This window comes from Mya arenaria, chromosome 14 (genome assembly GCF_026914265.1).
Source record: "Mya arenaria isolate MELC-2E11 chromosome 14, ASM2691426v1".
NCBI classification, from domain to species: Eukaryota; Metazoa; Mollusca; class Bivalvia; order Myida; family Myidae; genus Mya; species Mya arenaria.
Genome location: NC_069135.1, coordinates 42,775,774 through 42,787,703, shown reverse-complemented (window position 1 = coordinate 42,787,703; position 11,930 = coordinate 42,775,774). Strand labels below are relative to the sequence as shown.

Sequence of the window (11,930 nt, the reverse complement as noted above, 5' to 3'; positions counted from 1 at the left end):
GCGCCATATAACCTATACAGTCTTGCGATGCCGTAAAACCTAACTCAACTCAACTTATCCTATATGTGCAGATTATCCTGAATAATCATTATGGCTTATTTTTTGTATTTTTAAAGCATGCGTTGTATTTCCACTAGCTTTTGGATAGATACATGTATCATTCTCAGTATCCTTCATCATACATTGCCATTGTAATTCATCTCACTAATTGTGTTTGTATGTATTTGTTTGAAATGCGTGGTGCTTTCTTAAAATGCCTTCAATGTTCTTACCTTGAGCTGCATCAGCATAGAGCTATTAAAAAGCACCACATTAACATTAAAGCTCTATTTGTCTAATCAACGACTTAAATCATTAAGCACTGGTTAAAAATAGAAATAATCATCAGTAGAAAATGAGCAGGAAAGGTAATGTTATTTGGTTTTTATCACACAGATTTTCTATGCAAAGACCTGACTCGAAATATAGATATCAGCCATTGCTTAGAATTTGGTTGTAGAGCCCCAAATAGAAACAGTTTAAACGACCCAACCCTCATGTTAAGTGACAATGTCTGTTTACTGTGTCAGGGATGTGATTTGTCAGCAGATTCACAGATTCCGGCGAATCTTATGGCTCCAGGAACCAAAAACACATTAAAAAAGCTAACTGGTTGCCATTGGTTGTGACTCTATGGGGAGGCATATTGTTTTTCCTGGAGTTGTCTGTTTGTTTTTCTGTCTGTCCGTCACAAATCGTGTCCACTCCACATCTCTTGAACTGCCTGAAGGATTTTGAAATTACTTCCCTACACCCTACTGAGAAGAGATGCAGAGTGCATGTAACAAAAAATCTTATTTCAAGGTTAAGGCTACCGGTACACTTAAAGGTCAAAGCTCATGACTTCAGGTGTCAGCTCCATATCTCTTGAACTGCTCAAAGGATTTTGAAATTACAACAGACAAATGTTCACTTTACTGAGACCATGTGCAGCACACCTGTTACAACCAGCTTAGTTAAAGGTCACACTTAAAGGTCAAAGGTCATGTGACTGTAATATGACTATATTTCATGTCTGTTGTCTTATATTGAGACGATGTGCAGGGAGCATGTCACAAACAGCTTGGTTAAAGGTCAGGGTCACACAAAAAAGTTTGACCTTTACTACAGAAGTTTAGGAGTTTTTTTCTGTGGTGTGGGTTTTCAAATTGTTTCATCAAAACAGCTAAATAAAAAGAAAAGAGTAATTTTCATTATTTTCATACAATGAGTCTAAGATATATATTGCTGGATTTAATGTTTTGCGTTATCGATTTAAATAAGTACATTTAAATTGATAATGCAATTTATCACCTTTTCCATAATTACAAACAAAGCAAATTCAATCAATATGTTGCATTTTTGCAAATGCCTCTAATATTCATAGTAATCGAACCGGTATTATGCCAAGAAAAATGATACTTAAATTTGTGTTATTACCGGTAATCTTGTTAAAAGCAGGATTACTGCCCTAAGCTGAAATTGTAAGAAGTCATAACTGTTAAAAATAAATAGTCTCTTGAATTATTAGTTACGGTATAAGCAGCCTCATAACTATTCCGACAAAATGTTTCATATCATTACTCAAAATCACTCATTATCAATCATAAACCATACGCATCATGCATAGATTGTTTGGTGTCACACACATATATATATTTATATGCATGATTTGAACGAGCATAACTTGGCTTTACCTACTGTAGATGTTTTCACCTCGGAACTCTTGTTTTATTTGCATTTCCTTGACACTTTATATCAAAATTCTACTGTAATTGCTTTCTTGAATAACAATACTGCTTTATTTCAGAAGTTCATTAGTTGTTTCTGATTTACTATATATGATAAAATGCTAAATGGTGATTTGAATGAATGCATATTTTGAATGATGAATCAGTCTCTTATTCTTTTGAACATTTTGAAAATGAGAGTTACTTTTGTTATGTTTTCTGTTTATGTTATGATTTATATTTTTGCTTCGCCAGTATGCAAAATCAGCGAAGCATGACGTTCCAGAACACATCCAATATGACCGCCTGCTGAAGGATCTTGGGAAAGAAGTGAAGTCATGTGATGAAATTATGGTTGGCAACTTGGTACAAATGTACATATAAAGATTCTGGTTATATTTAGTGAGTACAACATTAGTGACATCGCAGTCTGTAGAAAAACAGAATTCCCTATTTGAATTCTTATAGAAAAAAGTTTTTTTTTAATATTGAGTTTTAATATGTATGCATATCGCAAAGAACACTTGTCCGTATTCCGCCTAGTGCAATATTGCGACATCCCACTCTGCTGATGACACGTCATAAAGAATGTCATGACACAATGTTAAAATGACGTCATAAAACAAATCAGTGTGTCATTCAGATGTAATTTTTCATGTAATTACATGTCTTTTAGTGAGTGAAATCAGAAATGTGTATTAACAAAGGGTTATTGTTACTTCGTTTTGATCTGGGAGGTCACATTCAACTTTTGTTGATTTTTGAAGGTTTCAATATAACTTTCGGCAAGGGCCTTGGGAAATCTGAATCAACAAAAATCCACTAGAGTCAAATACAACCTTCCAGAGTATAACATAGTACAAATAACCTAAAAGATTGGTTCATTTTTTCTTGCTTTCCAATGGTGAGCTATTGAAGTGCAAATATGAAATAAAGAGATAATATTTCGGTAAAGGTTCTGTTTGGATATCATTTCACCATTTGTGGCTCTTTACAGATTTTGATTACATTCGCCTTGTGAAATCCAAAGTACAAATAACAGCGTTCACAGAATCGTCAGAGAGTGATTCCCCGGATAAGATCAACCCTCGAACCTCACTTACACTGAAAGTCTCCAATGGAAAAATTGTGAGGTAACGGTGATTGTTTGTATTGTTTACAATCCTTATAGGGTCTAAGGCAATGGAATAGAAATTAATGCTTAAGAGAAATAATTTAAATATATGCTATGTTTTTTTTTTGTTTTTTTTTTGTTTAAAAGTTGTATTGAATGTCTGAAGTCTAAAGATGGATATCCATATTACATTGCTCTATACTAGCTTAAATTTACAGCTGGGGCCAGTTGATACATAGTATAATAAAAGTTATTCTTGGAAAAAGTTACATCTAACAACTTTAATCCCATTCACAACCCCTCTAAATGGTGCATGACCTTTCATGTAAACATGTTATATATGAAAGCATTTGCTTCTTCAGTGACCGGAAGGTTCGAAAGGGTGAGTTCCAGCCATTGGTTGGCAGCAAACATGAAGACAGTGACAGTGAGGGGCTGGTTGTGGACGAAAACCCGAGCAAGGCACGGAAATCTAGAGACTCAAAAACACCAAAGCCCAAGCTCAAACTTTCATGTAAGTGATGATGTCATAACAACCTGTAAGTCATGATGTCATAACTGCCCTGTAAGTCATGATGTCATAACAACCTGTAAGTCATGATGTCATAACTGCCCTGTAAGTCATGATGTCATAACTGACCTGTAAGTGATGATGTCATAACTGCCCTGTAAGTCATGATGTCATAACTGACCTGTAAGTCATGATGTCATCACAATCTGTAAGTGATGATGTCATAACAACCTGTAAGTCATAATGTCATAACTGCCCTGTAAGTCATGATGTCATCACAATCTGTAAGTGATGATGTCATAACAACCTGTAAGTGATGATGTGATAACAATCTGTAAGTGATGATGTCATAACTGCCCTGTAAGTGATGATGTCATAACTGCCCTGTAAGTGATGATGTAATAACTGCCCTGTAAGTGATGATGTGATAACAATCTGTAAGTGATGATGCCATAACAAGCTGAAAGTGATGATATTATAACTGCCCTGTAAGTGATGATGTCATAACTACCCTGTAAGTGATGATGTGATAACAATCTGTAAGTGATGATGTGATAACAACCTGTAAGTGATGATGTGATAACAATCTGTAAGTGATGATGTCATAACAAGCTGAAAGTGATGATATTATAACTGCCCTGTAAGTGATGATGTCATAACTGCCCTGTAAGTGATGATGTCATAACTGCCCTGTAAGTGATGATGTCATAACAAGCTGAAAGTGATGATGTTATAACAACCTGTAAGTGATGATCTTATAACAAGCTGAAAGTGATGATGTCATAACAACCTGTAAGTGATGATGTCAGAACAGCCCTGTAAGTGATGAAGTCAAGTCATTTTCTTTTATAAGTCGGTACATATAACAAAGTATATTACCATCCTCTAAGTGAAATTGGCTTATAGCCATGTTCACCTTGTTAATAATATTCATGAACTATAACAGAAACTTAAAATACCAATAACTTTTTTTATTTTTTGATGGATTTGAAATATACTTTCAGTTATTTTCAAGATAGTATTTTCTTGAAGAGATATGAGTGATAGAGGTAAAATGTGGTTGTATGCCATAATTGTATAAGGTTTACCATCATAATGATATTTCATTAAAAAAGGGACTCTTAAAATTTATGTTTTTAACATTCCTATGGTTATGAGACATTTTATGTCTAAAAAGTTATTTACAAAATGTATGTGTGCAAAACTGAAGCCAATAATCCAATTTTAAAACTTGAGTTACTGATGATTTTTAATTTCGTGTATATACCGTTATATGATCTCTTTCAGTTCACCACCCTCAGCCAGCATCAGACATAAAATCAGAAACCTCAGATCTCACCGACCTGGAGAAGCCCTCAGCCCTACCCAACCATCCCCTCACCTTACCCCCTAGGGCAGCACCTAAACCATCCCTATGGTCACCGAGGGGACCAACATCTCGCAAGACATTCACTGTGCCTCCAATATCAACGCTTCTGTCTCCTATTAAAGTCTCAGAGTTTAGACATTAGTCGCGTTAGTCAAACAATAAAATTGGAAATGAAATCTTCATCATCTACTGCTGTGAAAAGTGATTTGACGCTTAGTGACATTATTAAAAACCAGTCTATGAACAATACTCTCTCTACCATTGGAAAAGTAGAACCGTTAAGTGTAGGTGTAGGGGAGTCTAGTTTAGAGCAGGAATTACGGAGAAATATTCCGACAATACGTGGAGGGCTCAATGGAAGTATAGCAGATATTTTGGAAGCAAGCGGGTATGGGACAGAGACTGCCTTTACTGTCGATGAGGAGAATGAGTAAGTTATATTTGTGAAATTTGGTCACTTTATTTATTTGGGCATGAGATGATGATATATATATATATACTAATGGCAATCTTTAGCTTAAGGAATTTGACAGTCACTCAGATTCCAAATATTGGGCCTGTTATGATATGTAATGGATTAAATATTTACTTCTTCTTTTTAAAAATCTAATTCTGTATAAATGTCACAACTTTGAATACACTGTATATGCTAAGAGGGTATGACGGGCTGCTATTATAAGCAGAAAACATCCTGTCAGCAACTGAACAGAAATTGAAAGTTAGGAACAAACTTAAACAGTTTGTTTTCTAGTTGCGCTCCATCTTCAAGCATGTGCAAGGCAATTCAGGGAATGTTGATAATGACACGGGCAAACTAAGTGAGATGCAGCAGTTTTTGCAGGCAGAAAGCAGTGGTCAGGCAATTTACATAAAATTAAGAAATTGTTTTCTATTAGAGCGCCATCTGCAAGTACATGCAATTCAGGGAATGCTGTCAATGTCCTACATCCTTTTAACTTGGTTGCAGCTGTTTCATGGGCAGATGGCAGACGTCAGGCAGCTTATCTAAATTAAAGAGTTTATTTTCTAGTCGAGCACCATCTCCAAGCATGCGTGAGGCAATTCAGGGAATGTTGTCAATGCCGCGGGGCGGACTTACCGGGATGCAGCTGTTTTCTCGGGCAGAGAGCAGACGACAAGCAATTCGGGCACGAAGCGGGCTGGCTGAGGAAGACGAGGTGGAAAAGTTGTCAAAATGCTACCAGGATGATGAATTTGGTACGGTAAATGCCATATCTAGTTATTAAAAAAGTAATTAAAAATTAGGTTGAACAAAATAAAGATGCAAGATGAGTTATGGATTAATCTGTACACTCAAGCGAATTTCCCTTCTTCTTAACAGTTTACCCAACCCTAGAAATGGATGAGGAAGAACAAGAACAAATGTTGAAAGCCCACAGTAAACCTGGCAAGGATGAAACCTGGAACCCGAAAGGTGAGTTACGACGATGAAATAAGTTGAAGATAACTGCCATTATCATTCATTGTTTAAAGACCTTTTTTGTTTCATTAGAGAAATTACTGTTACTTGCTAAATTTTATAAACTTTGTAAGCTTGGACGGGAAAAAAAGAAGTAAATTTGGAAGTGGACATTTTTAATTTAAAAAGTGGGTTTGAAACTTTGTTTGACCATAATTATGAATTGAAGCCTTGGATTCTAATGTTTGATCCAGGAATTGGCCTATGGAATCAACTCAGAATATCTTTCCGTTAATTGCTATTTATTTGAATATTATACTTTCAGCTCGAGTGAATATCTCGGTGCCTCTTGGAGAGAGGACACACAGAGAAGGGGCCGTGAAGGAATCAGTGAAAAACAGCCTTGAGGCATCCTCGGCAAAAATTGCTGCTGCACCAGTAAGTATTTATTGTCATGGCATTATGTCAACTAACTTTGATTCAATGAATGACTTAAATGGTGTCGATTCAATGAATGACTTGAATGGTGTCGATTTAATGAATGACTTGAATGGTGTCGATTCAATGAATGACTTGAATGGTGTCGATTTAATGAATGACTTTAATGGTGTCGATTTAATGAATGACTTGAATGGTGTTGATTCAATGAATGACTTTAATGGTGTCGATTTAGTGAATTACTTGAATGGTGTCGATTCAATGAATGACTTGAATGGTGTGGATTTAATGAATTACTTGAATGGTGTCGATTTAATGAATGACTTGAATGGTGTTGATTCAATGAATGACTTGAATGATGTCGATTTAATGAATGACTTGAATGGTGTCGATTCAATGAATTACTTTAAATGTGTCCATTTAATGAATGACTTGATTAGTGATGTTTAATAAATGACTTGACATTTTATGTTTTTTATGTATCACCAAATATTATTCTATTTAATAAATCAGTATTTCACTCCTAAAGTAGTCTCTATACTGGAAAGATGGAAATATATTCAAATCTGTCTTATTTATATATAGAAGAGATATTAAGGAAAGTTTCAATATTCGTTCAGAAGGTAAAGCGCCCATATAAGAAAAGGCCGAAACTTGAGATGGACGTGATGCCCGGCCCATCTAGTTCCTTTATGTCCCCAGGGCAGTCACCTTCTGCCTTTAGACCAGGCCTTACAGTAGCTGGGGCTCCAGGGAGTGACGCTCTCAAACGTATGTGTATTGATTGCTTTTCTGCAACTTCATATTGTATACAAACCAATCTCTCAACATTAAGAGCCTTAAGATTTAAAAAAAAAAACTCTTCAAACTATGATTGCGGCTAGTCTTGGAGTTTTGGTTGATTATATGTAGACAATAAGAGTTCTAAAATAATGAAACTTGCAGATGTCATGATCTCAATTGTGTTTGGTACAAGGTTTGATCGTCATTATTTTTTCATTATCTGTCGGTGCAATTTCTTTAGATTTGTATGACATGGGATTACATCAACAGGATTATTTTAGAGTTTGATTTATTTTACAGAAAACAATAAAAAAATAAAGCAAAGATTGTTATATCATTTCTACCAATTGTTTTCAGGCAAGAGACCGAAGAAAGGGGAGGCAACTGCCAAGCAACGGCTCGGGAAGAAACTCAAGATTCACAAACTTGGCATGCACTAAACACTTATTGTTGTTCAAAACTTCCCATCGCGTCCTTGTTATGAATACCATAAATGCCATACATTTGTTCCTATCAACTGGAGATTGCCTTAAAAAAACAATGTTCAAGACTAGTCCTGAAATCAGCATTGAAAGCTTTTAACATCGACTATTGTACAGTTGGCAAGATTAGAGATTGGTTTTATTTGCTGCTACCTTTGCATCAATAACAGTACAAAGAACTTCAAAATATTTTAAATTACTTTATAAACAATTTTAAAAGGGTTCTAAACTCATTTACCCTGCTTTGGGAATGAATTTCTTATACTGAAATAGACCCCCAAGGATTGACAGTAAACAACCTGTTGCAACCCCTGAAGTTACTTATTGAGGATTTTATTAGCCTGTTGTTGTTTTTTAAGAAAAAATCAAGGTATTGTCATCGTATTTGGTGTTGTCATCATTGTTGGTGTTGTCATAATTGTAGTGCATACTTTTAACCTTGGTCATAGCTCAAAAACCTTGTAAGATATTCACCTGAAACTTGGTACACATGTTGCATAAGACATTACGCGAGTGTAAAGTGAGGCCTTAAGCTCTGGTTTTAATCATTGTTTTAGTAAGGTCCTTTTTTGACTAATAAATATCAAAATGACGGTCCCGCAATGAAGAGTTATTTGTTTTGATTCCCGTTTGTGTTTTCAACTAACATACAAGCTAAAGTTCTGTTCTTACAAATAAGCACACACAATATCAGAAATATGCCACTGTAGTAACAAGGGCAGTAAAGTCAGGTGCGTCCATGCTTCCCGGTTGATTGTTCTCAGTGGAAAACGTCCTCGATTCGGTGAGTATTACCACTGTTTTCTATATGTTTCAACGATAATTTTTAGAAACGAACTTGTGCACCGAATGAAGAGCAATTGCTCGTTTACGAAGACGCTTGTTTTAGTTCAAAATAATGTCTGTATTAAAATATCTCGTGAAAACAATGCACGTTCTTACTAGGCTTCCCGACTCACTCAATGCCTATTTTGCTTAAAAAAAAAACACTATTTAATACCGCTCTCTTGCGTACAAACCCCACCCGATGCTTTGTTCTGGGCAATAACAGTATTGCTATTGTTTTCCGAATGCAGACAGCCAATTTTGAAGTTAAATCGCCTCATTTACGAAAATGCTTGCTGGTTCATTCTGTACATTTTTAGAACCTAGGTTCATCCCAAATCTAGAAGATCTATGGCACACTGTATTTACCCGAATTACCAGTCGTTTTGTTTTAGTTTTTCACAAAAATTAATTATTTAATTAAATAAGAGGGTGTACAGATATATAATTTATATTTTCAGGTAATAAAAGATGAAACGAAAGAAGAGATCAAATCTGAATCGAAATAGACAAAAAACAAGACGCTTAAAGGTAGTCCATATAAACGACATAATTAATGTACTCTGGATACTTGATGATAAAATCAAAATAGAGGTTCTTTATAAATTAAAGGGACTACACCAGATTGGCACCAAAAAGTTTTTTTTCTGTAAAGAATTCAGGACAATTTTAAACAAATGTTTTACTCTTTCATATTATAATTGTAGAAAAAAATCGAGTTGGAGACCGGGTTGGAACTGGTTTCGCCAAAATTGCAGTCCATTGTCCAAGGCTTACCCTAAACGGTGGTGGTGTTAGTAGTTTGAACTATGTGGTACTTAAGTTAGTAAGCTTCAATGCATTGTACAAATCGATACAAAGTTTATGTCAGGTTTCGACAATTTTCTCTTTTTTTTATGTCGCTATTTCATTGTACGGAGACGAGTACAGTCCCAAATTGCTTTTGTAATAATGTAAGGTAAAATTGTGGATTATTTAGGAAATAGCAATGAAAAGGAACTAAGAGTTTACCTTAAAGAGTGTGCTATATGTTTACTTTGGCAATCCTGCAGGAAACAGTGAACAATTTAAGGTCTCAAATGTTGTAAGTTACACCTAAGTTGATAAAACTGTTTTATGTAAAGACATTTACGTGTAACCGCGTCTCGACTTACTATATAACTTCCAAAAATAATGACAGTTCTACTTTAAGTAGAGTGCCCTGTCAGTGTGTGTATACAACGTGATAAATAACGTCATAAACGCTACGTCCGAAAAAACAAATTTTGCTTCGAATAAAGACTTTAAACAAAGATAACCTTCCTATTTCTTCACCATTTTAAATGAAATAAAGCGCAGTCTACGCCGCTAACGGAGACCCGCCTTCGGTCGTTTACCAGTATTTGGTTGAGAGTTTATTCTTTTTAAACACGTCGACAAAACTTTTCACAATACGGCCGTCTGACGGAGCACTGTCAAAGCATTATTTTGGAAACAGGTTTGTCGGAGCGTTTGTTGAATATAATCACCTTAGCAAACTCCGGTTATACAAGGAAGGCGGAACTCCTTAGGTGGCATAGACTGCCCTGTGTTTCATTTAAAATGGTGTAGTGATTGCAAGGTCATCTTCGATTTACGTCTTCATTTAAAGCAAAATGTTGCCTTCCGACGTAGCATATATGACGTAATTTATCACGTGGTATACATACACTACCTGTACAAAATTACCCTTCTTAGACGTTGTATGGTACATACTACATATACATGACTTTTTAAAAAAATCGACGCATTTTATTAGTTATTTTAATGTTCCATAGATCTTCCAGATTTGGGATGAACCTAGGTTCTAAAAATGTACAGAATGAACCAGCAAGCATTTTCGTAAATGAGGCGATTTAACTCCAAAATTGGCTGTCTGCATTCGGAAAACAATAACAATACTGTTATTGCCCAGAACAAAGCATCGGATGGGGTTTGTACGCAAGAGAACGGTATTAAATAGTTGTTTTGAAGCAAAAAAATCCACTGAGTGAGTCGGGAAGCCTAGTAAGAACGAGCATTGTTTTCACGAGATATTTTAATACAGACATTATTTTGATCTAAAACAAGCGTCTTCGTAAACGAGCAATTGCTCTTCATTCGGTGCACAAGTTCGTGTCTAAAAATTATCGTTGAAACATACAGAAAACAGTGATAATACTCACCGAATCGAGGACGTTTTCCACTGAGAACAATCAACCGGGAAGCATGGACGCACCTGACATTACTGCCCTTGAATAATCTCACTTAACAACTCAGGTCTTTAATGAAATTGGGCACTATGATAGGCTGATGAAAAATAGAAATGAATTATTTTGTCTGCTTGTTGTACTTGTATATGTTTTGCAGTTTTTCTCCACAATATCTCTAGCAATATTCTGCCATGACAGTTATCGAAATTAGACTTTTGGATGAACAAGATCGATTTTTACATATAAAGTGCTTGGCATCCAAGTTTTTAACTATTCTTGCTATATAGAATCCAGAATTTGAGCAAGCCCCAAAAGCACTTGACCAGTGCAGGGCTTGCGGGCTTGTGCTAATTTCGACCACTGCCTTGATTGTTTGGGTAACACTTATTATTGTGACATCATCATTAAGTTAACATAGTTGCACATTTTTTTCCCAATCACAATCATAGAGTAATATAATCATGTAGGAAAATAAATATATTGATCTCAGAGACATTTGTATTTAAGCAGTAATCACTTATCTGTCAGCCGCTGAAATTTTTGGCCAGTAAAATCATTAAAAATAGTTTTTTTGACGCAAATATGTTGTATTTTGGTCTGACAGTCATAGACCATTATCAAAATACATTAAAACAAAATATATTAACATATTCACACAGAAATCACTTATATTAGTCGATATCACGCCTCAAACATAAATGAGGCAACGCCATTTGCTCCAGAACTATTGGGACACCAAATCTATATCATACCAAAATGGTGTCTATATTCTGATTCCTATGAATATTCCGATGAATAAATGAAACATTTAAACATGTAAACAGGTTGTCAACATGATATATATATATATATATATATATATATATATATATATATATATATATGTTTCGGGGCTAGTCGGAATTGACCCTAATTGGATATATGGGGCGCATGAAACCATTTTATATGGTGTCCTTTGCCCCGTAAATCCCATTTTGGGTCACCTACTAACCTCATAACTTATAATATTCCACAGAATATATTATGTTCA

General features: G+C 35.2%; 1 pseudogene; it reads left to right on the top strand.

Moving 5' to 3' along the window:
• The first annotated feature begins 394 nt into the window (after nucleotides 1–394).
• Nucleotides 395–7,917, top strand: LOC128216154 (uncharacterized; annotated as a pseudogene).
• The last annotated feature ends 4,013 nt before the right edge of the window (nucleotides 7,918–11,930 follow it).